Raw genomic sequence first — 23911 nt, forward strand, 5'->3', positions numbered from 1 at the left:
GGCAGTAACCCCTCAGTCTTAGGGTCTCCCCTCCCCAGGGAACTCCCACCCTCTATTCCCGCCTCGGCTCAGTATAAGGCCAGTCATCGTCTAGCCCCACACCCTGGGGCAGGCTGCAGTATCAGCAACTCATCACTGGCAAGGAGGGTTTGGACCTGCTGCCTTTGCCTACCGCTGGGCTGCCCTCTGCAACCCCCCAGTACCTATTGCCTTCTGCTAGGCCTCGGCCTGGGGCTTTCCGGGCTGCAGCTCCCCAGCTCCTCTGCGTTTCCCCAGCCCTGCTTCACTCAGGTACCCTGTGTCCAGCTCCCTGCAGCCGGGCCCATCTCCCTCTACAAACAGAGAGATTCTATCTGCCCCTGGCTTCTCTGCCTTTATAGGGCAGCTGAGTCTGTTTGGGGCCTGGCCCCAGCTGCAGCCACTTCCCCCAAGCAGCCCAGCCTAAAAGCTGCTTTCTCCAGCCACAGCCCCCTCCCAGGGCTGTTTTTAACCCTTCAGGGCAGGAGCGGGGGTCCACCCCGCTACATCCCAAATGCAGTTTCCAACACCCTTTAATCCAAACACGCTAGTTGGATAAAACAATAAAACAAGATTGTTAATTACCAAAAAAAAAAGATTTTAAATGACTACAGGTAACGAGGCATAAAAGTCAGACTAGTTTACAAAAGAAATGCAGATAAAACACAAACTAACATGTAAGTCAGAGGTGGGCAAACTACTGCCCACAGGCCACATCCGACCCGCGGGCCCAGCCTGCCCGGCCCTGAGCTCCTGGCCGGGGAGGATCCCCCCTCCCCTCCCCTGCTGTCCCCTCGCCCCCGCTGTCCGCCTGCAGCCTCAACATGCCGCGCCACCAGCGCTCTGGCCCACCGCTCCTGGGCAGTGCTGCAGCGGTGGGGCTGCGAGCTCCTACTGCTCTGAGTGGCATGGTAAGGGGACCGGTCTGCACGCTCCTGAGGGACCTCGTGTCTAGCTCCGGCGAGCCGCGTGGCTGTGGTAAGGGGGCCAGGGCCAGGGGGTTGGATAAGAGGCAGAGAGTCCTGGGGGGCTGTCAGGGGACAGGGAGCCGGGGGCGGGTGGTCAGGGGATGGGGAATGGGGGAGTTGGATAGGCGTGGGAGTCCCGGGTCTGTCAGGGGCGGGGCTGGATATGGGTTGGGGCAGTCGGGACAGGGAGCAGGAGGGGTTGGGTGGGGTTCTGGGGAGGGAGGCTGGGGGTTTGGGAGAAGGGTTAGGGTACAATGATCGGGGGCTTAGATAGGGGTGGGATCCCAAGAGGGTTCTGGGGGTTAGTGGTGGTGGGGTCTCTGGAGGCGAGGTCAGGGGACAAGGAGCAGGGGTTGGATGAGTCGGCAGTTCTGAGGGGGCAGTCGGGCGGGAAGTGGGTGGGGTCAGATAGGGGGCGGGACCAGGCTGTTTGGGGAGGCACAGCCTTCCCTACCCGGCCCTCCATACAATTTTGCAACCCCGATGTGGCCCTCTGGCCAAAAAGTTTGCCCACCCCGATCTAAGTTAACAAGCTGAAATGGATTGAAAGCAAATGTTCTCTCACCATCTGCTGAGACAGGCTGGTTTTCCTTTCAGCCAGGACTCCCCTAACCCGCCCCTGCTGCCCAAGTTCAGGTCTTCACAAGTTGTCATGAGCAGAGGGAAAGGGGAGAGAGAGAGTCTCATGCATTTTCCTCACATCTCTTTACAATTCAGTCCTTTGTACTAGAAACAAATCCAGTTCTCAGCTGAGTCATGGTGACAGGCTCTCGTAGATATGAGCTTCAAGTGGTCCCTGCGATGGAATGTAAATGTCTTCTTCACACCTTCCCCCTGCCGCAGAGTGGCTATTTGTCCAGCTGTTTGCCTTGCTGTCTCCGAGAAACTGATCTTCCCGAGCATTGTAACTTTTTCAGTAATATCATACAGTAAAATCTCATAACTTTACATACAGTGTTACACATTTTAACAGGCTAATATTCAGTAGATTATGTGTTTTCAAAATGCCATTCTGTGTACAAAATTGATCATAATTTTCTAGAAGAGTGAACATAGGGGTACAGACTGACACAGTGTCTGTCTGTGTGTGTTCCCAGCAGATATGTGGGTATTTCAATACATCATAAGCACAGTGTTCAGCATCTTCAAGGACCGGGGGAGCTGGTCCTGGGAATTCACTGCTTTACCAAGTGTGACACTGTATGGAATTGAGACATTTTATGTTTTTTTTTTATTATCAATACCAATTTGATACAATTGAAATGACTCGTGCTAGATATGCCATGACAGGTGGCAGTGAAAATGTTATGCTTTTCCAAGTATGAGAATTTTGTTTCTATGTTTGTATCAGCTTTGTATTGTGAGTTATAGATTTGTAGAGTAGATCTGTATTTCCAGACTTGGGCAGTGTTTCTGGGTGAGACATATTGGCATCAGCTGTACAGTGAGACCATGGAAAGGATCAAGGGCAGGGGTGGGCAAACTTTTTAGCCTAAGAGCCACATTGGGGTCCCCAAACACCCTGGCCCCACCCCCTATCCGCCCCTTCCCACTTACCGCCCCGTCTGCCCCCCTCAGAATCCCCGAGCAATCCAACCCCTGCTCCTTGTCCCGTAAGCGCCTCCAGAGACCCCCAACTGCCCTCCCAGGACCCCACCCCCGACCCCACCCCCCGGCAACCGGTCCCCTGACTGCCCTGACCTCTATCCACCCCCCTGCCCACTGACAGACCCCTGGGACTCCCACACCTATCCAGCCCCCGTCCCCCCAGAACCTCCGCCCCATCCAACTGTCCCCTGACTGCCCCCTGGGACTCCCTGCCCCTTATCCAACGCCCCCACCTCCTTACCATGCGGCTCAGAGCAGCGCGTCTGGCAGCCACGTGGACCACGCAGAGCCAGACACACTGCCCCGCAGGAGTGCACAGCCCCGCCCCGCAGGAGCACTGCCCAGGCGGTGGCGTGGCTGCGGAGGAGGGGCTAGCCTCCCCAGCCAGGAGCTCAGGCACTGGGCAGGACGGTTCTGTGGGCTGGACGTAGTTTGCCCACCCGATCAAGGGCATAAACCTATTGAGTCAGCAAGACACGCAGGGGTATGTCTGTGTGCTGAGACCTCCAAGGCTTTTCCATGCCCTGTGCTGTGAAGCTTGTGTTTGGGACACAGGAAGTACAAGCCACATGGCAAAAGGAATATAAAGGGCAGCTGCATCATCTCCATTTTGTCTTCAATCCCTCTTCCTACCTCTGGAGCAACTTCTCTACAAATTGAAGCCTTGAACAAAGGACTGAATGACCCATCCAACCTGTGGACGTGTTCCAGACGGACTTTCACACCGGCAACTCACCAGTACTGCTAATAACCTGATATATAGATTTCTGAATGCATCTCACTGCTTTCCCATTTAACAACTTTTTTTGTGTCCTGTCTTGTTTTTCCATGCTAAAGGATTGGCTGGCAGTGTGGTCTTTTGGGTAAGATCCAAACCTCTAGTGATCTTGTAATGTGGCTGACCCTAGGGGTCAGAAAAACATTTTGTATATGAGCAGAGTTTTTAAATAACCTCTCACTGTACTGGACCTAGGTGCTGATTGGGAGTCGGAGAACTGGAATGCAATAAAAGGGGCTGTGTGATTTCTTTTTTCAGCTTCTCGATAACCCGTGTGTGGGATCAGAAGCACAGTCTGTGACTGGTCGGTGAGTTTAACTTCAGTGTTAACCACCAGTTTTAGGAGCATCTGTCCTCCCTTTTTCAGCCTGCCCTGACCCTGGCATTTTCAGTGTGGACTGCCCCAGGCACACCCGTCACACTAAGCACTGAAGTTAAATTAATAGAATGTTTTTTATGACAGTCTTATGAAATCCACTGAACTCCTTTGTTTTCTTTCATCTGAGCAGGGTTTCCAATTTCCCAACCTGATGTGATCTCCCAGCTGGAACAAGGGGACGAGCCATGGGTCCCAGACCTCCAGGGTTCAGAGGAAAGAGAGATCCTGAGAGCTCCCTGCACAGGTGAGGAAACATTAAACCAACTCAGAATCTGAAAGTGCCTGAAGGAAACATCTGGGATGCCCTACAAAGCCCTTGGGAGGTCTCTCAGTTCAGTATTGTCCCTAGCAGGGGTCGTATCCTCAGGGTAAATATAGCTCATGGCTTCCTGTAGACCCTAGCAGACACCAGGCAGTAGCTTCCTCCCTTCCCCCGTGAATTTGGATGGGATGTGAAGTCTGAATTGATCCCCTCCTCTCTCCTGTTTGGGGGAAGAACTTGGGGGAGTTCAGTTCTTGTTTTTATTTGTCGTCTCTCCAGCACTTGTATTGGTTTGGCCTTCCCCTTTCCATCCCTGTTTGAGGTTTCTGTCTCTATCACAGCAGGTGACACAATGGTGTGTGAGAAAGAGGAGCAGAATTCTCAGCAGGAAAATGTTGAGCAAGTGGAAAAACACAGAGAATTATCGCAAAGATCGAAAAGGAATGTGTCCTGGAGTCATAAGCAGGAAAAATCCCGTGACATTCAGCACAGACCAGAAGGAGAGCAGGGAAAGCATCCAGGGGAGAAAGTGGGTAAATGTATTTCCTGTCAGGAAACTCAGAAAGACCTCAAGGAAACCAAAACACAACAGGAAATCCTGAGCGAAAAGAGAAAAAAGACATGCACTGAATGTGGGAAAAATATATGTGATTACTCCATCCTTCTAAAGCATCACAGAATCCACACAGGGAAGAGGCCCTATGAATGCAGTGAGTGTGGGGAAAAATTCAGGCACAGCTCAGTCCTTATTAGGCATCAGAGAATCCACACAGGAGAGCGGCCCTATGAATGCAGTGACTGCGGGAAAACCTTTAGTCGCAGTTCACACCTTATTAGGCATCGGAGAATCCACACAGGGAAGAGGACCTATGAATGCAGTGAGTGTGGGAAAAGCTTCACTAGCAGATCAGGCCTTTATCAACATCAGAGAATCCACACAGGGGAGAGGCCCTACGAATGCAGTGAGTGTGGGAAAAGCTTCACTAGCAGATCAGGCCTTATTGGGCATCAGAGAATCCACACAGGGGAGAGGCCCTATGAATGCAGTGAGTGTGGGAAAAGCTTCACTAGCAGCTCAGGCCTTTCTAAACATCAGAGAATCCACACAGGGGAGAGGCCCTATGAATGCAGTGAGTGTGGGGAAACCTTCAATCGCAGCTCAGTCCTTATTAGACATCGGAGAATCCACACAGGGGAGAGGCCCTATGAATGCAGTGAGTGTGGAAAAACTTTCAGTCGCAGTTCACACCTTATTAGGCATCAGCGAATCCACACAGGGGAGAGGACCTTTGAATGCAGTGAGTGTGGGAAAAGCTTCACTAGCAGCTCAGGCCTTTCTGAACATCAGAAAATCCACACCGGTGGGAGACCCTATAAATGCAGTGAGTGTGGAAAAACCTTCTGTGGGCACTTAGCCCATGTTAGTCATCAGAGAATCTGCAAGGGAGATCAACAACATAAACACCTCTAGGGCTATCAATACTTTTTTTTCTTTTATAATTTTCCTGATTCCCACATAGTAACGTTTAAAGCTGTTTGAACTGTTTGCAGCATGGTTATCCCTCAGTTTGACCAGATGAGGGGCCCATTTTTGCCTTTTGCAGTTTGCCCTGTTTTGAGGTGGACCCATTTGTCCTTTCTATCAACTCCATTATCCCATGAGTAATTCAAGTGTGCCCTTCCTATCAGGAACCAGGGAGCATCACATTTATACTATTCTTCCTATTTCAAAGTTATTGTTAGTCACCAGTGATACAGATTGTATCATTGCCACTTGTTCTGCGTTGCTCTGGGTTGTGCTGAAGAGCAGATATAATGGGAATTTTTCAAATTATAGTTAAATGAAGAGGAGCAAGGGCAGGAAAAAAAGTGTAATTTCAGCCTCTGTGACACTGGAAGGAGATGAGGAAACTCAGAGATTCCCTCCTTCCACATCACTGCAGAACTGTTACCTTTTGTCTGAGCCATGCAGAGGTTATCATCATCACATTCTTTCCATCCACTTCTCAAAGTGTCCTGTGAGGACGAGTTCTCAGCTGTCTGTGCTTGGAGATGATGCTTTGACTTCTTTAATCCTATATCAGAGTCGCTATGACTGGAGATGAAAGTGTCAAAGACCTGGAAGGGGAATTCAAATGGATCCCAAACACAGTGTGCTCATTGGGAGTTTAAATCCCAGGTTCCATCTATTGGTAAAGCCACTTCTGGCAAGGTGAGTGGTTTTGTCTCCCATTATGGCAATGCTCGGATACTAAACAATTTGTAAATAACATAACTGGCTATTGAGACAGTGATGTGGGTTTCTATCTTTCCTGAAGGCTGTTTGGTCACTCAGTTGGATATTAGTTCAGTTTGATAGGATGTAGCTGAGCTTTATTGGAGAATTTAAGACAAATGAGGTGGAAGAATGTGTGAGAGAAAGAGTGTGTAAGAGAAAATTGGCCCAGTATCGATTTTAATTTTTTGTGTTTTCAGATAGAACTTATTTTGCTTAGTTTCAAAGTCACTCTATTAAAATGAAAGCTACTCAAAGAAATAAATTGTCTAAGTTTTTACCCACTTAGACCGTAAGGGTCACTGACTTGCCCACTTCTCTAATTTGCAAAGGAAAGGCCTGACGTCTGTCATAGGTAGAAAGCTGCAATCATCAACCATCAGTATGAAGGAAAAAGCTGAAGTCCATTGCCTTTCTGGTCACATCTAAAGGCTGGTCTGTGCTGAAAAGCTATGTTGACATGGCCACAGCTCTCAGGGGTATGAAAAGTCCTCTCCACTGAGAGAAGTAGTTAATGTGATCTGAGCCCCAGTGTAGACAGTGTTAGGTTAGCAGAAGAATATTTCCAGTGTTTGAAGTGTAGACACAGCCTTAGACAGATTGATCCTCTGGGAAGCGAGTCATGACATCAATTCCAATTTTGACCCATCTCCTATGTGTGAGAAAGTTACTCGTATGGAGGGCTGAGCCAGCTGTCCGATCGCCTGGTTCCTCAACTGTAGCTACAGCCCTTAGTGCCCATCAATCCAAAGACTGAGAGAAATGGAGAGTTCCAACCATTGTCATTTTAGTATCTGATTGTTCATCTCTATTTTTTGTGCTGGTCTTTCTATTCTATCAAGGTGTGACTGGGATTCCCTGGAGCAGGGGTTCCCAACCTTTTTCTTTCTAAGGCACCCACTCAACGTGGTATACAAACTCTACAGCCCACCTGTGCCACAACAACTGTTTTTCTGCATGTCCAGTAGATTAAAAGCCAGAGCTGTCGTTAGGAGGTAGCCAGCAGAGCAATTGTACAGGGCCCCACAACATGGGGGCTCCCATGAAGTTAAGTTGCTTTGGCTTCAGTCCCAGGTGGAAGAGCTCAGATTTCTGACCTGAACCCCAGTGAGTCTAACACCGGCCCTGCTTTCTGGTATATTTCTCCCACCCTGAAACCAGCTCGCTGCTGCCTTTCCTGATGGCTGAACTCAGGCCCTCAGAGTGGGATGTTCCTGCCCTGCCAGCAACACCAGGAAAGCTCCTTGAGCAGCTGCCTGGCCTCAGGGACAGTCAAAGCCTGCAGGGCCCCAGGGGCAATGAAGCAGCTGGGTCAGGCTGGGCACCCTGATTCCCAGAGAACTGCCCTGGCTCCCTGCTCAGCAGCAATGAAGTCAATTCCCCCCACCTCTGATGAATCAGCCTGGAGCTACGTGCAGAGCTGGGGGTTTCTCCTTTCACTCCTGCTGGGGAGTGCCAGGGTCCCAGGGGCATTTCTAGCAGAGCATTCGGAACTGAACTGGGGGAACCGGCCTCTCGTTACAGAACACTCACGTTCAGACCACATCTTTATTTACAGTTTTTTATAATATGATATAATCGTTCAATCCTAGTGTCACCATCGATAGCATGGCATGTTCAGCCTGGTGGTATACCAAGGGGAAAACTAACCAGCTCTTCAAATCCAAGAGAGTGGAGATAAATCACCTCTCAGAGTCAATGTGGGGTAATCAATAGGCAGACAGTGGGCCAAATCGCTTTGGAATGGACCCCAAAATCTTTTTATTTACTTATTATCATCATTGTTATTTTTTATTATTATTTACACTGCAGTCTGGACCTTGACTAGACCCTGACCAAAAATTTTGGCTCTTTACAAAAAATAACGGATTACCCCTAAGAACGGGGTTGTGTTACATTCCTTATGTCCTCGCTCCCTCTTGTGGCCATTTCCTTTCCCTCCTTTCAGTGAAAGGCTTTGGGATTGTGTGTAGAAACTTTATTTCCTCGGGAGAGACCCCGGAGCAGGGGCTGCCTGCATGTACCAAGCACCCACTAGATTAGAAGGTGACAGACCAACACCCGTAAGACGAGGCAGCCATCCCTGTCAAAAAAATCATCTCCCTTCTTCACTTGAGTGACAGCCTGAATGGTTCCTTCTCCGGGCAGAGCCCCAAGGATTGGCATCATCAGCAACAAAGCCATGTGTCCGTAGCAGGAACCAACCCAAAATGTGCTTTCAAAGGAGCTGTCTCCTTCCTTCTGGGGTAAAATCTGCCATTATGGTCATTGATTTTAATTTCCCTTCTCTGAGGGCAGAGATGGGATTGGAGCTACCTCAGGCTGGGACGTAGAGCCCATGTCCCCATCTGTCAGTCACTCTGGGAACCTGCCTTTGCTCCCAGGGGACAGGCTGCCTCCAGCTTCTCTGGTCAGCTCCTTAGGGTGGGGTGGGTGAGTCACTTGACAAGCATAAGTGGCACATAGGGGAGCTACTTTCACCAGATGCATTGGTGGTATAGGTGTGAGCATAGCTGCCTTCCAAGTAGTTAACCTGGGTTTGATTCCCAGCTAATGCAGGGGTGTGGTATTTTCTCTGCTGGGAATTGGTTTAATTTCAGTCACATTGTATCAGTTTATCAATGGAATGAGAGAATCAATGTCCCAAATCCCAGCAGGTCATTAAACACACAGTGGAGGAAGAAAGGGGCAGGACTATACAGTGAGCTGTTGTGGAGTCATCCTGGTATTACAATGTCTTATTGATTTTAAATTTTTTTTCCCTTTACTTCCCTTTTAGACTCAGAGCCTTTAAGGTCAGAAGGGACCAATGTGATCATCTAGTCTGACCTGCTGCACCTTGCAGGCCAAAAGACCCCACCCACCCACTCCTGTAATAGACCCGGGAGGGGATGCAGCTCTGTGCACTGCCCCTACCCCAGGTAGCACATGGAGGCCCTCTGCTCCCCTCCCCGCATGGGTGTGCAGAGATGTGCCAGCAGCACTGAGGTGGCTCCCTGCCCACTCTGCCTCCGTCCCTCCGTGCCGCTCCCAGAAATGGCTGGCATGTCCCAGCATCCCCTGGGGTGGGGGGAGTGTCTCCATTCACTGCCTCTGCCCCGAGTACCAACTCCGCAGCCCCCATTGGCCAGGAACTGCAGCCAATGGGAGCTCTGGGGGCGGCGCCTGCAGGCAGCGGCACACGGAGACCCCCTGGCCCCACCCACCTACGAGCTGCTGCCGGAGGGTTGTGTGTACCAGTCACTTTGGGAGCTGCAGTGCCCGGGGTAAGCGCCACCCCTCCTGCACCCCAAACCCCTCCCCCAGTGCAGAGCCAGCACCCCGCACCCAAATTTCCTCCCAGAGCTTTGCTTGTCTTCCTTTCACCCAGAACCGTCCTTCTTCTCCTGGGCTGCAAGTAGCCACCCCTGGGAAGCCAAGAGGCAGGCACAGGATTCTGCCTCCCAGCAGCCAACTGCACCTCCCCAGGCTTTGCAGAACGACTGGTGGTGCTGTACTAACCCCACTTAGCCGCACTGAGGCGCTGAGCTTCTGCCCTGCCTTCCTCAGCTCGACTTTCCTCTTTTGCCCCATTGCTGCCTCACTCCCTCCTTTGGCAAGTCACACAGAGGAGGCAGCAGGAAGAGCCGGCCGCCATAGGCCAACCTCCCAGGGCAGAGGAGACCAAACCACAAGGCTTCAAAAGGTGACTGGCCAAGATCCTCTAGCTTTCCCCTGCTGATGCCAAGGCTTTTTCTCAGCTCATTTCACCACCCTCTGCCATGCAGGGGTTGGGGTTATTGCAGGGACAGACCAGTGGCAGCAGTAGGAGCGCCTTGCTAGACAGGCAGAAAAAGTAAACCCATCTGTTTCTGCCTGGTTTCAAACCAGGGACCTTTTACATGTGAGGCAAACATGATAACCACTATACTACAGAAACTTTGTTGTAGTGTTTGCTCCCTCCCTTCATAAGAATGGCCATACTGGATCAGACCAAAGGTCCATCCAACCTCGCATCCTATCTGCCAACAGTGGCCAATGCCAGGTGCCCCAGAGGGAGTGAACCTAACAGGCAATGATCAAGTGATCTCTCTCCTGCCATCCATCTCCATCCTCTGAAAAACAGAGGCTAGGGACACCATTCCTTACCCATCCTGGCTAATAGCCATTAATGGACTTAGCCACCATGAATTTATCTAGTTCTCTTTTAAACCCTGTTATAGTCCTAGCCTTCACAACCTCCTCAGGCAAGGAGTTCCACAGGTTGACTGTGCACTGTGTGAAGAAGAACTTCCTTTTATTTGTTTTAAACCTGCTGCCTATTAATTTCATTTGGTGACCCCTAGTTCTTATATTATGGGAACAAGTAAATAACTTTTCCTTATTCACTTTAAGGTGTGGGGGCTGGGCTGACTTTAGTCCCAGGCTGGGATCTCCTGAATGACGAGAAACATCCTTTGCTGCTACGCAGGGACAGCAGCTACTGGTGACATACCAGGGCTGGGATGTGAGGGGAATGTTGCATGGACTTTATCATACAGGCCCCATCTTGCTTCTCAGAGCCCACAGGCGAGAATCTAGAGAAGGGTGAATCATTTCTCAGCTGCATTCTCAGGAGAAGCCGGTAGCCATCCTTGACCAGAGCCCCAGGAGAGCAACCACGGCAGTTCTGCGGAGAGCTCTGGCTGCCAGGGGATCCAGCCAGGAGAGGGAGTGCTGGGGGCTCTGCAGTTTTTGCAGTGGGGCTGTCTCAGGAGTCACAGGTGGCTTTGTTGGGGGGGTGGGGAAGTAGGGACTACAGGATGTGAGGCTGGCTGAAATGAACCTGCACAAAAAACCTCCCCCTTTGCTCCAGCTAAGGCCCTACTTTGGCCTCTCCCCCTTTCATAAATATCTCCATATCTTTCCCAGCTCTCAGAAACCCCCTCTCTCCCATGGGTATTTTCACGGTTTCTTCCTTTTTTCATGGAGAGAGAGAGAGAAAAAACAAACCTATTAATCTGAGCTACCGACACAGTTCACAGCATGAAATACACAATTTTGTGTTCAATGAGTTGTGTTCATTTACATAACATGAAAAATATGTTTTGGTCAATGCATGAAAACCTCACTGCATTGAACAACCCACTGGATATAGTTAATGTACTACAGAATATTTAAAGAAGTTAAGAAAGATGTGCTTATAAATTAACATGTTGTGCCATTTACACACGCACAAGACACAGAAGAAACTGAAATTTGAGCTACTAAAATTTCCCTTTTCTCACAGCATTTTAGTTCTCAATATTGTTTTAATTTGCTTATTTTTTTGGAACTAGAAATGAGGAAAGAGCACACTGAAGTCAGTGGAATTACCGCAGTGAGGGATTAGTCTCATTATTTGCCAATAACAAAACCTTTGTTAACAGAGAGTTAACTTTGACTGTGAATATCTCTTACCTTCCAGAACATCAACTTCAGTAAAACTCAAACTCTGGAAAAACAGGGAATACAGAGTGAGGGTACATGCCCAGATAACCTTAACTCTGCCCTCTAGAAGAGAATCCCTGATAGCATATGAGAACAAGGAAAGGTTTAGGGACAAATTACAGCTACTTCCCAAGAGTTTGTTTCTTCTGTAATTAATTGATCCTGGCCCCATCGATTGATCCTGGCCTGGTGTCTGGCCGTGGAATTTACTATTTACTATTTTTATCCCAGTATAGTTAAAGGCAAAACTGCTTTACAAAAGCTCCTTTATTCTAGGTGATACAAACAGGTCACTTCCCAGCTATTTCAAGGAGATGGAATTTTCCTGACCCACAGGGAACTTAAACTAACATGCTCAAGATCACACATTCCTTAGGAGAAAACGAAGGGAGAAAAAACCAAAACCCACCAAACCGTTGCTGTTTCTACCCAAATGATCAATGAGACCAGAAAGTGAGACTGTGCAATTAACTGTCTGGGACTACACTGACTCTGCAGTTACTTGGATGCAGACACACCCAGCTCTACGGTTGGTAACGTACAGAGACTCTGCTGCTGCACATGAACTAGCAGCACATGACCTCTGAACAGCTGCCATTCGAATGTATCTGAAAGTCACAAGGAACAACGATCTGTGTTAAAGGAAGGCTGCCATTTATTAGAGCCCAAGGAGGCCAAGGAGGCCAAGGACCTGCAAATGTGTCTTCATGTGCCTTTGTTTAGTTGATGAAAACACAAATTAGACACTTAGAGGATTGGAACTGATTTCAGCTGGGGGCCATGTTTGCTAAGTTTTTATGCATTTGCACAGGAAAATGTTGAGTGTTTCTATTCATTTCAGGTATCCCTAGTCAGTGGAGCTCCTGAACATAATGGAAATGGATATGCAATTATTATTGCTGTTGAAGGACCAGGCTTTTAAGGGGGTACTTGGATTTGAACCAAGGACCACTTGATCTGCAGTCAAACACTCTACCACTGAGTTATACCCCCTGACAATTACATTGGCAATGGCAGTGATCTTAAGGATCTTGAAACCTGAGAGTGGAGTTCATTTCTTCCACACCAGTGTTGCTGTCTGTGCATCCTGGAGCTATGGGGTGAGTGGGAAAGGCCCACAACTAGCTTGTCAGTATCAGCAAAGGAGCAGCCAACATCAGGACCAACGAGACGTGCTGGTGGCCCATCAGGAAGAATCCACTCTCCCAGAGACTTCTCGCCGAGGGCACGGTACACAATGGGGGCTACCTACCCGCCACGTCCCAGCAAGGGTCTTTCTAGTCCCACTTTAGTGTTACCCAATTTCTAATCAGTCTTTGGCCCAGATTCCCTCCCTGAGCGGCACCAGCACATGCCTGGGCCCCCTGTTAAATCTGCCTTGAGCTGGGACCCAGCTTGGCAAAGAGCCTGCAGCCCCCTCTGTGCTGGGGAGTGAGAGCAGCCCTGGCACTGGGCAGGGCAGCCCTGAGGGAATGACCCCAATGTGCCCGTGAGGCCCTGATCCAGAACCTCTGCCAGGCAGCTCGTGCTGCTCGGGCGTCTCTAGTCTCCGGCGAGGATTCAAAGCTTCTCTGCTCCAGGGGAACCCCTGGGGGAGGGAGGCAGGGCTCCTGCAGGATAAATCTTCCTGCCGGCAGAGCCCCGGTCCCCTCCTCATGGGCACAGGGCGTTGCACACGGCACCCACCACATGCACACACCCCTTTGTGGGGAGAATCAGCTCTGGGATATTGGGGTCAACCCCCCCCCTCCTCCCTGCAAACCTTCTCCTGGCTTCAGTGAGGGAATGGGGGCGTGAGGGGCTAGTGCGGTAACAGCAGCAGCGTGGCCGTGGGGCTCGGCCGGTGGCTGGGGCCAGTCGCCTGAGCATGAACCCAGCCGACCCCAGGAGATGGACCTGGGTCACCAGCCCAACCCACCACGCGGCTGCTGCCGCTGCCCCGTTAGTGCGCGAGCTCCCACAGACCACGCTGGGGAGAGCCCCCAGCTGCAGGGGAGACGCCCCTGAGTGCCTGGCAGGGCCCAGCTCCTGGCTGACCTGCACTGCTGGGGGTCAGGGGGCTGGGTGACAGGGGGGCGTTGGCTCTGGGGTGGGACTGTCACTTCCCCCCCTGCCAAGCCAACAGGATCACAGCAAACGAAACCAGCTCGGCCAGCAGGAGAAGAGTTCAGTCCAGGGCCTGGTGCATTCTGGGAGCAGGGGCGGTGCAGAGAAAGGGCAGATACGGGGCAGCTCTGAACACTCCGCGCAGAACTGCCTGTCCTGTCCCGCAGCCCCTGCTACAGGGGGCTTTTCGCCATAGTTTTAATCAGGCCAATAAATTGAACCAAACCCCTGTTAAATCATTGCTCAGCCCGAGTCCTTCACCCACATTCCTTAGGGCATTGGGTGTTTCATTTCCTGCCTCCATTTCACACAGAGACACAATTTCCTTTGCACAGATCCGTGAACAGCAAAACCTCCCTGTGTCTCTGGTCTGAGCCAGGGCATTCGATTCCAGTGAACCCTTCTCTCCTGCAATGTGATGCTCAGACAGAGGGGACGTGGCACCTGCATCCCTGCCAGGGAGATATTGGCTCGGCTCTTTCTGCTGCTGCTATTAGTCCATGAAACATCAAGGGTAGAATGCAAGGCTGAGTTCATGCACCAACCCCCTGAAAAAATTTCAGTGCCCCAGAGAAATCCTGCCACCTGCTATTGGAACGATGTGCTGGAGATTTGAATGGGAAAGGGACTGTCTGAATTGTCAGAGGGGGGAATGAACAACAATCCACAGCAATGTCGTTCACACAAACACACTCTCATCCTGCTCCAGCTGGAAGGGAAATGGGCAGGAATTCTCGCTGTTCACCCAAGGACACACTTACACTGATGCGCAGCCGTGAGTGTGCTGGGGAAGCTGGTCTGGGCAAACAATTTGAAGTGACAATTCAGTGAGAACAGAATCATCATGTAATGACACAGGTGAACATTGAGTGGTTGAAGTGAGGGACTAGAAATCCTTTGCGGGTCTCTCTGCACAGGTTCAAATCCTGCCAACTACACAAGTGCTGCACTGTTGTTACTATTACTGTAGATTTAGTGTCTGAGCACCCAAAGTGCAAATTGGAACCAGATCTACTTTCACTCTGTCTACACTTAAATCGCTGCTGTGGCACTGCTATAGCACTATGGAGTAGACAGTGACTGGAGAGGTTTTCCCATCTGTGTAATAGCTACATGGACAGAACAATTCTATCTTTTCTTTAGCACTATCTAACCAGGGCTTAAGTCACCTTAACTATGTGGGGGCGGGGGGGTTTTCACACCCTGAGAGACGTCGCTCTGCCAGTTCAGTGCCCAGCGTACACCAGCCCTTAGATCCCTCTTGGTACTTCAATGCAGGCACTGACCTGTGAGAGGAAAACATCAGCTCACAAATACACAGACTGAATTCCCCACATTTAATCTCGCTGCACTTTCCAAAAAGGTCACGAAATTCAATTCATTCTTACTAGGACAGAGAAAAAATAAGTGACACTAAGTTTTTGTCTTGGTTAAATAAAATTAAGTGTTTAATCAATATAGTAAAAATCTGTCCTGATTCCTCTAACTAACACCATAGCGTGAAATAGGAACAGAGACAAAGCTTGTCAGTGACGACTAATTTTGCAAATGATCTTCCCATTATTAATTTCCACGCTGCCCCCACTGGAGGTCTGGGCATCTCCAGTGTCATTGCTCTGCATTCACCTTCCCCTTAGAATTGTTCTCGGACATTCGCCTTCCTCTGCAGCGTGGGGCTCGGGTCACTTGCTGGAGGATTCCCTGCACCTTGAGGTCTTTAAGCCACGATTTGAGGACTTCAATAACTCAGACATAGGTTAGGGGTTTGTTACAGGAGTGGGTGGGTGAGATTCTGGGGCCTGCATTGTGCAGGAGGTCAGACTAGATGATCATAATGGTCCCTTCTGACCTTAAGTATAAGAATCTATTAATCTTTTTCCAAATTTGGAAAATTGTGCAGTTCAGAATATGAATAGTGACCCCATTTCCTTCCTGCACCTGCTCTACATTGCTCCACAGCAGCTTCTCCCCCTGCAGAGTCACCCCAGCATGGCAGTGCAGCTGCCCAGGGTTCAGCAGGGGCCCCTGGCAAGGACAGTGAGTGCAGCTAACAGCCCGGTGTGGCTGGCAGTGAGGCAGCTGTAAAGAAGCAACAGCCCCCCCCAGAAGTACAGAGACTGAATTCCCCAACTTTAACATCATGACCCCCTGTAGAAAGCCACACGTGTCAGTTGTATTTTCACAGGGAGATGCAAATCAAGTGACACCAATTTTTAAGTTGAGTAAATAAAGTTGAGGAGATAGTTATTAACCTCCCAAAAATATACTAACCTCCCAAAAATATACTAAAGATCCCTCAGCATAACACCTGAAGGTGAAATATGAACAGAGACAAACCTTGTCAGCAAAGGCTCCTTTCCCAAATGAATTCTACAGGGCCAAATGAGGGTATGATGCCATGTGGTTAATGGAAACCAGTGCTCTAGGGGAGGTTTGAACTCGCAACCTCAGCACAGCTCCTCTCAGCACTGCCCTATAAGTACTGTGTGCTAACCAATTGTGCCACTGGAGCACCTGTTAACTATGCTTATCTGAGACCCCCTAGGTTGATACAGGCGACGGGTGACCCCAAAACATTCTCAGTGGGGCTGAGAGCAGATAGCGACAAGTGTTGTACTCGGTGGGGTGGATTCTTCTTAAGGGTTCCAGGCCCCATTTGACCCTTTTGTTCTTCCCTGTGTAACAACAGAGCTGGTTAAGACTCAATGGAGAGTCTTGCTGCAGACCAACAGATCTGAAATCACTGATAACCAGCTCTAAGCATTAGTCCTGCTTTGGGACAGTGTCTCTCATGCAACAAAGTGCTGAGTCTGCGCTAGCAGTGAGGCTCCGTCACTAACAGCTGAAATCAGGGAGAGCTGTGTGAAGTTCAGGGCCCCAGGGGTGCCTGAACAGGGGGGAACAACAGTGGTTTCCCCAGGATTTGAAATTGGGGGGGTGTTTGAATTTACAGGGGGGGTGTCAGGACCAATGAGATATATAAAAAAAGATATGAATAAAGTAAATGTTTTGTTAGGATTATGCAAATTTAACATAAGAATAATGCAAGTTACACCAAAACACATAACAGGTCTAGATTTCTAAAAAAACATACATTTTAAAAAAAAGTATTTAATTTAAATTGACTTTTGAAAAGTAAGCCATCATAGGGTAAGAGGAAAGTCCTCTCATGGATCAGTAACTGGTTAAAAGATGGGAAACAAAGGGTATGAATAAATTATCAGTTTTCAGAATGGAGAGAGATAAAAAGTGGTATCCCTGAGGGGTCGGTACTGGTGCTGTTCAACATATTCATAAATGATCTGGAAAAATGGGTAAACAGTGAGGTGGCAAAATTTGCAGATGATACAAAATTATTCAAGATAGGTAAGTCCCAGACAGACTGTGAAGAATTACAAAGGGATCTCATGAAACTGGGTGACTGGGCAACAAAAATGGCAGATGAAATTTAATGTTGATAAATGCAAAGTAATGTACATTGGAAAACAATCTCAACTATACATACAAAATGAAGGAGTCTGAATTAGCTGTTAACACTCAAGAAAGATCTTGCAGTCATTGTGGATAGTTCTCTGAAAACATCCACTCAGTGTGCAGCTGCAGTCAGTGATTCCCAACATTCTGTTTGCTTTTTTAAAAAGAACAGGAGCACTTGTGGCACCTTAGAGACTAACAAATTTATTTGAGCATAAGCTTTCGTGGGCTACAGTCCACTTCATCGGATGTAGCCCACGAAAGCTTATGTTCTTTTTGCAGTACAGACTAACATGGCTGCTACTCTGAAACCTTTGCATTTTAAAGAAAGGGATAGATAATAAGACAGAAAATATCATATTGCCTCTATATAAATCCATGGCACATGTACACCTTGAATACTGTGTGCAGATCTGGTTACCCCATCCCAAAAAAGACATACTGGAAATGCACAAAGTACAGAGATGGGCAACTAAAATGATTAGGAGTATGAAATAGGAGAAGAAATTAAAATGACTGGGAATATTCAGCTTAGAAAAGAGATGACTAAGGGGGGATATGCTAAAGGTCTATAAAATCTTGACTGATGTGAAGAAAGTGAACAAAGTAAATGTTTTGTTAGGATAATCCAAATTTAACATAAGGAAAATGCAAGTTACACCAAAACACATAACAGATCTAGATTTCTAAAAAAATATATAATTTTAAAAAAATGCATTTAATTTAAATTGACTTTTGAAAAGTAAGCCATCATGGGGTAAGAGGGAATATCCTCTCATGGATCAGTAACTGGTTAAAAGATGGGAAACAAAGGGTAGGAATAAATTATCAGTTTTCAGAATGGAGAGAGATAAATAGTGGTATCCTTGAGGTGTCAGTACTGGGACCAGTCCTATTCAACATATTCATCTGGAAAAATGGGTAAACAGTGAGGTGGCAAAATTTGCAGATGATACAAAACTATTCAAGATAATTAAGTCCCAGGCAGACTGTGAAGAGCTACAAAGGGATCTCACACAACTGGGTGGCTGGGCAATAAAATGGCAAATTAAATTCAGTGTTGATAAATGCAAAGTAATGCACATTGGAAAGCAATCTCAACTATACATACAAAATGATGGCATCTGAATTAGCTGTTAACACTCAAGGAAGAGATCTTGGAGTCATTGTGGATAGATCTCTGAAAACATCCACTCCATGTGCAGCAACAGTCACAAAAGCAAACAATGTTGGGAATCATTAAGAAAGGGATAGATAATAAGACAGAAAATATCATATTGCCTCTATATAAATCCATGGTACGTGCACACCTTGAATAGTGTGTGTAGATCTGGTCACTCATCCTAAAAATATATATATTGGAATTGGAAAAGGTACAGAGATGGGCAACTAAAATGATGAGGGGTATGAAACAGGAGGAGAGATTAAAGCGACTGGGAATTTTCAGCTTAGAAAAGAGATGACTAATGGGGTTATGATAGAGGTCTACAAAATCTTGACTGGTGCGAAAAAGTGAATAAGGAAATTTTATTTAATTCTTCACATAACACAAGAACTAGCAGTCACCCAGTTAAATTAATAGGCAGCAGATTTTAAAAAAACAAAAGGAAGTATTTCTTCACACAATATAAAGTCAACCCAGGGAACTCTTTGCCAGGGGATGCTGTGAAGACCAAAACTATAACAGGATTTTAAAAAGAACTAGATAAATTCCTGGAGAACAGGTCCATCTGTGGCTATTGGCCTGGATGAGGGGGATGCAACACCATGCTCTGAGTGTCCCTAGCCTGTTTGCCAGAAGCTGGGAATGGGCAACAGGGGATGGATCACTTGATGATTCCCTGTTCTGTTCATTCCCTCTGAAGCACCTGGCCTTGACCACTGTTGTAAGACAGGGCACTGGGCTATATGGACCATGGGTCTGACCCAGTATGACCATTCTTATGTAAAAATTAATTATAATAAAAATGTTTAGTACAGAAACTCCCCAACATAATGACCTCCCAAGATAGCAACAATGTGAGATAACAACCTTGGCAAATACTGCATTTTAAAAATCTTGGCCTAATGGGAAACATATTTATATAAGTTTCCATTCCCAGTCACAAATCCAGCATTCTGGAGCAAACTGACTAAAATATAGTCCAACAAACAAATGTTTATTTAACATGCCCCTCACTTTTCCCTCCACCACTCCACTCACCGGTGTTGTCCTTGATCAGTGGAGACTCAGAGTTCAGAGGTGCTTTCACGTGAGTACACCTTCCAGGTGGGGGACAAAAAGGCAAAGTTTGCTCTGGCCACGGCTGTTCGTTGTGCCACCGTTCACTCCACCGCTCTGTTGCCAATGGCCCTGCACAGTCACCTTCTGCTGTCACCTACCACTGTGACCTCTATGAGTTGGTCTCTTGAGCTTCCACCAGCTCTCAGTGATTTCAGCTGAGCTCTCAGTGCAGGAACCTCGCTGCTAGTGCAGTCTGGGCTGTCTCTTACACAAAAACACTGTACCCACAGGAACACTGTCCCCACAACAGGACTAAGCACTTAGACCTGATTGTCAGTGATTTCAACTGCAGTGGTCACTTAACAGAACAAAAGACTATCTATGGAGCCTAGTCAGCTCTGTCTTTAAACAGTGGAGAGGGACAGGTCCCCACCTTCTCTCTTGATGCCTTCAAATCATCACAGGCTAAGCACAGTTCTACTGCCCTTTACTCATACAAGAAGAACAACATTTCATTCCTTTTCCCCCCACATTCAAGTGGTTTGTAATCCAACCCCAGCCAAAATCTATCACTCGGACAACACAGCTCTGTTTGCTGGATACCTAGGTAGATTAGGTGTGAATGTAACTATAATCTGGCCCTGAAGTCTTAGCCCCCAGCTCATCACTAGCTGTCAGGGAGAACTCATTTAGACTTTGCTTACAAATCAGCATTTGAAATTATTAGGTTGGCCAACATCACCGAAATGAATGCACTGACATCATAAAAAAACAGCTGTATAAGGAAGCAAGGAAGCTAGTCTATGTTCATACTTTTCAAATCTATTATACTTTTTCAGATACACGTATTTTATCATACACTATATAAGCTTTTAAAGTGTGTATTAATGTTTCAGTTTAAATTCAGATTTCCAAACAGTCACTAAATTGGTATGTAACTAGCTCACAAAACTAGGGGGGGTGTTGGGAAAATTCAGAGGGGGTGTAGGGAAATCACTGAACAACACCCCAGGACTTTTAAAAATGGGAGGGCTCTGCCTTGCCACTTTGTAATGACCGTAAGGGCGGGTGAGGGTGGGGAGGAGGCGGAGAGCATTGAGCGGGAGGAAGGGGTAGCATAGGAGTCCATCTTGCTTTCAATCTTGCCTTCTGACAGCAGCCAATACCAGGTGCCCCAAAAGCCACTTTTCAAGGGACCACTGGGAGTTGAACCCAGCATCTCCTGTTTACAAATCAAGACCTTAAACCAGCTAAGCCATGGTGCCTGCTGTTAGTTAAAGCATCGTGTCTGCCCACACCTGACTCTCTGCCAATCCCCACTGGGCCCTGACAAGTTTTGCTCATGTTTGGATTCTATAAAGCAGAGGAGCAGGTGAAGTTTTGCTCCCCAGGTGTGTGTGTGATGCTTTGGACAGGTCTACACTACAAAATTAGGTTGGTGTAATTACATGACTTAGGCTGGCAATGCAGTTCTATCAACCTAATCCCGGTGTAGATAGCGGCTCAGCTGTCAGAACTTTCTGGAGCTATGAAAGGGGAGGTACTGTTGGAAAATCATAGTGCTAATGAAGCCTTTTTGTATTAGGCCTGAGTGAACCAAAGTTATGCTATGCTTGCCCAAACCGTGTTGGAAAGCTTACAGAACTTATTAGACTGAAGGCCGTGTATCTACCTAAGTCAGCTATTTCGCTTATCAGTTTTGTTTGGCTCCCCAAGTGTATGCAGCTGCGTTCACATGTATGCATCCAAAGTATCTAGTACAAAGGGTCAACGGATGTATCTTGTGTCCCCTTCAGAATGACAAATGTATCCTCAACAGCTGTATGTATCTTGTAGCCCCCACAAAATGATATATGTATCCTGCATATCCAATTATCCCCTAACAGATGCATGTACAGGTTCTACAGGTCAACCAAATGACGTAGACAAACGTAGGCTAAGTTGTTTGTTTCGGGGTATAAAGGTAGGCCCATCTGGCCATGTAAGGTGTGTCTCTTTCTCTGGCACTAGCCGGGACGAGAACACCCGCTCAGCTGATCGATCAATAAAGGGTGTGGTACTTGTCTTCCTGTCTCCGTGCCTCCTTGGTGTAATTAGGTAAGCTCCAGGGGGAAACGAGCCCTTTTGGCTAACAAATGGCGACTCCACGCCGGGACTTCTCTCCCTGTTGGGGGCGCTGACCGGCGGCCGAGGACGGCTCAGGAGAGTGGCCACCTTGAGCTATTGGTTTGCTCGAGCTCCGGGTCGCCGCAATCGGCCGGGACGGCTACGCCCCCTCCATAGAGAACTCCAAACGACACGGAGGCAAGACAGTACCAGAAGAGGGGAGTCCACCTGCCAGACGTGGCCACTCCGGGCGTGGTAAGTGCGTTACCTCCTGGGTTTGAGGATTAACGCCCCCGAAGTGCGGGTTGGGACCTTGGGCCCCTAACGGTAAAGGAACCCACAAATAGGAAGGTGTGTGGGTAAAAGCTTTCTGGTTAAGGTACCTAGGTTCAGACACGGCTAATGAATAATTCCATTAACTCCACGAGTCCGTGGGCCGTGCTGAACAATTACTGGGACTTAGAGCAGCCCCAGGGCTGGCTTTTCTTTTTGGTAGGGGTACTTTTGTTTCTTGTTCTATTGGTATGCTGGAAGCCAAAACTGTAATCGGGTCTAGGAGCGTGTGAACCCATCTTCTCTCCCCTCCTTTTCCGTGTGGGTAAGGGACAGTCTAAACATTCCACCTCACCCCCTAAGGGTACCCCAGCATATTATATGTACGTACATTATGGTTCTAAAACCTGCAGGTATTTAGAGAATTGGAATCTTTATACGCGTGAAGATCCATCTAAACAATGCCCATTAAAAGGTACCTTTAATCTAGATAGGATCATATATCTCAGAGGAGCTTTTAATCACCAAAGAAAAGCCTCTGACACAGTGTGAGCAATTTGTCTAGAAACGGGTTAATTTAAAACTCAGCTTCACCCAGAGATAAAAAGAGAAAGTTGTTTTATGCTCAAGGTCAAGCAAACCAAAGGCAGTACAAGTTACAGAACTGAGATTACATTTGCAAAGCTTAACTGTTTGGTGAGATCCAACAGTCTGACTTTGTGACGGATGCCGGTGCTGGTGTGGCTTGGTGACACTGGAGAAGCCACAGGCAGCTGACCTGGACTAGAATCTCTGAAAGAGACACCGCAGGAGATTCCAGGGTGTAAAAGAACAGCCTTCCCAAGAGCGAAAGCATGTTGGAAATTCTGAACAAGCTGTATACAGGATAATCTCCCGTCCACCTATTCCCTTTTCTGAATGTTATATACAGACGTGGCCAGTCTGGATATGTGTAAGTATGGGGCATTTATATCTTTCTTGAGTGATGTGGGAGCATTCCCAACACTCTCCATTGTTGTTTTATCATTTTAATGAAGCTTTAAAATTTGGTTATATGGTGTATTTTCTCTATCCTCCTGCAACGTCCTGCAGTGTCAGTTTGATCACCTGACATGAGGCATAAATTGGTAACAGAAATTTGTCACAGTTTGGTGAGCAATAGAGAATGGGGGAACCCTGTAGAATTTACACCATCTATTTGTTTTACCCTTGTTGTTTTATGTTTGTTTTATTTGGTTCTGTTGGTGTTATATGTTGAGGATTGCATAATTAAAGATGAGCCCATTCTCAGCTGCAGTAAGTCTGAGAACTGGAGAAGGGTTTAGCATTCCTCTCTCCACCCTGGTTGACCAGGAAGGGTGGCAGGTGAAAGGATCTACCCCCAGTCGTAGCAGGACTGGGCAATAGAGTAGTTGGAGAAAAGGAAGCCCTGGCTAAGCAAGTACCAGTCCTTCAGGGACTTGTTAAAATGTAACCATTCGTGCTCAGCATACCCCGTAACAGCAGTGTGTTTGCTACAAGAGGCAATTAAATAGTTAACGCCAGTGGGCCATGCGTTTTGCCCAGGTGGCAAGCCTCACGAGGGAGGACTCGGGTCGTCTTGTGAATAAAATTTTTTGGTAAAAGACCATACGGGTGGGGGCATAACCCAATTAAACAACCGGTTCAGCGTAAAAAAAAAAAAAAAAAAAAAAAAGGATCGGGCCCAGGCGGGCGGGCAACAGACAGAGAGCTTGGAGAACAGGTTGGAAACTTTTGAGGGTCTCGTGGAAGGAAGAAGTAAGTGAGTATAAGCATGGGGATTTCAAATACTCAGGAGGATATTTGGAATGGCGATTTGAATTGGTAAGTGGCTGTTGAAAGACAAAGCAAGTGATATAAGGAAAGAGCAAGTGATTTGAAGGAGAGTGAAGAGTTAACTCTGTAGTTGCTGGAGGGAATAGTAGTTGAACTTTGTAAAAATGCTAAAGAGAAAAGTTCTTGGTTTTTTTT

The 23911-nt window shown here is 47.7% G+C and overlaps 2 non-coding genes and 1 pseudogene across 2 annotated transcripts; 1 reads left to right on the forward strand and 2 right to left on the reverse strand.

The window, feature by feature from the left end:
- LOC120384957 overlaps positions 1-23911 on the forward strand; it is a 394265-nt pseudogene that overhangs the window by 1006 nt on the left and 369348 nt on the right.
- On the reverse strand, positions 10135-10207 carry TRNAV-CAC. The gene has a single exon. It is a non-coding gene; the product is annotated as a tRNA-Val (tRNA).
- On the reverse strand, positions 12658-12729 carry TRNAC-GCA. Its single transcript has one exon. It is a non-coding gene; the product is annotated as a tRNA-Cys (tRNA).

The sequence above is a fragment of the Mauremys reevesii genome, linkage group 17 (genome assembly GCF_016161935.1).
Source record: "Mauremys reevesii isolate NIE-2019 linkage group 17, ASM1616193v1, whole genome shotgun sequence".
In the NCBI taxonomy this organism is placed as follows: domain Eukaryota; kingdom Metazoa; phylum Chordata; order Testudines; family Geoemydidae; genus Mauremys; species Mauremys reevesii.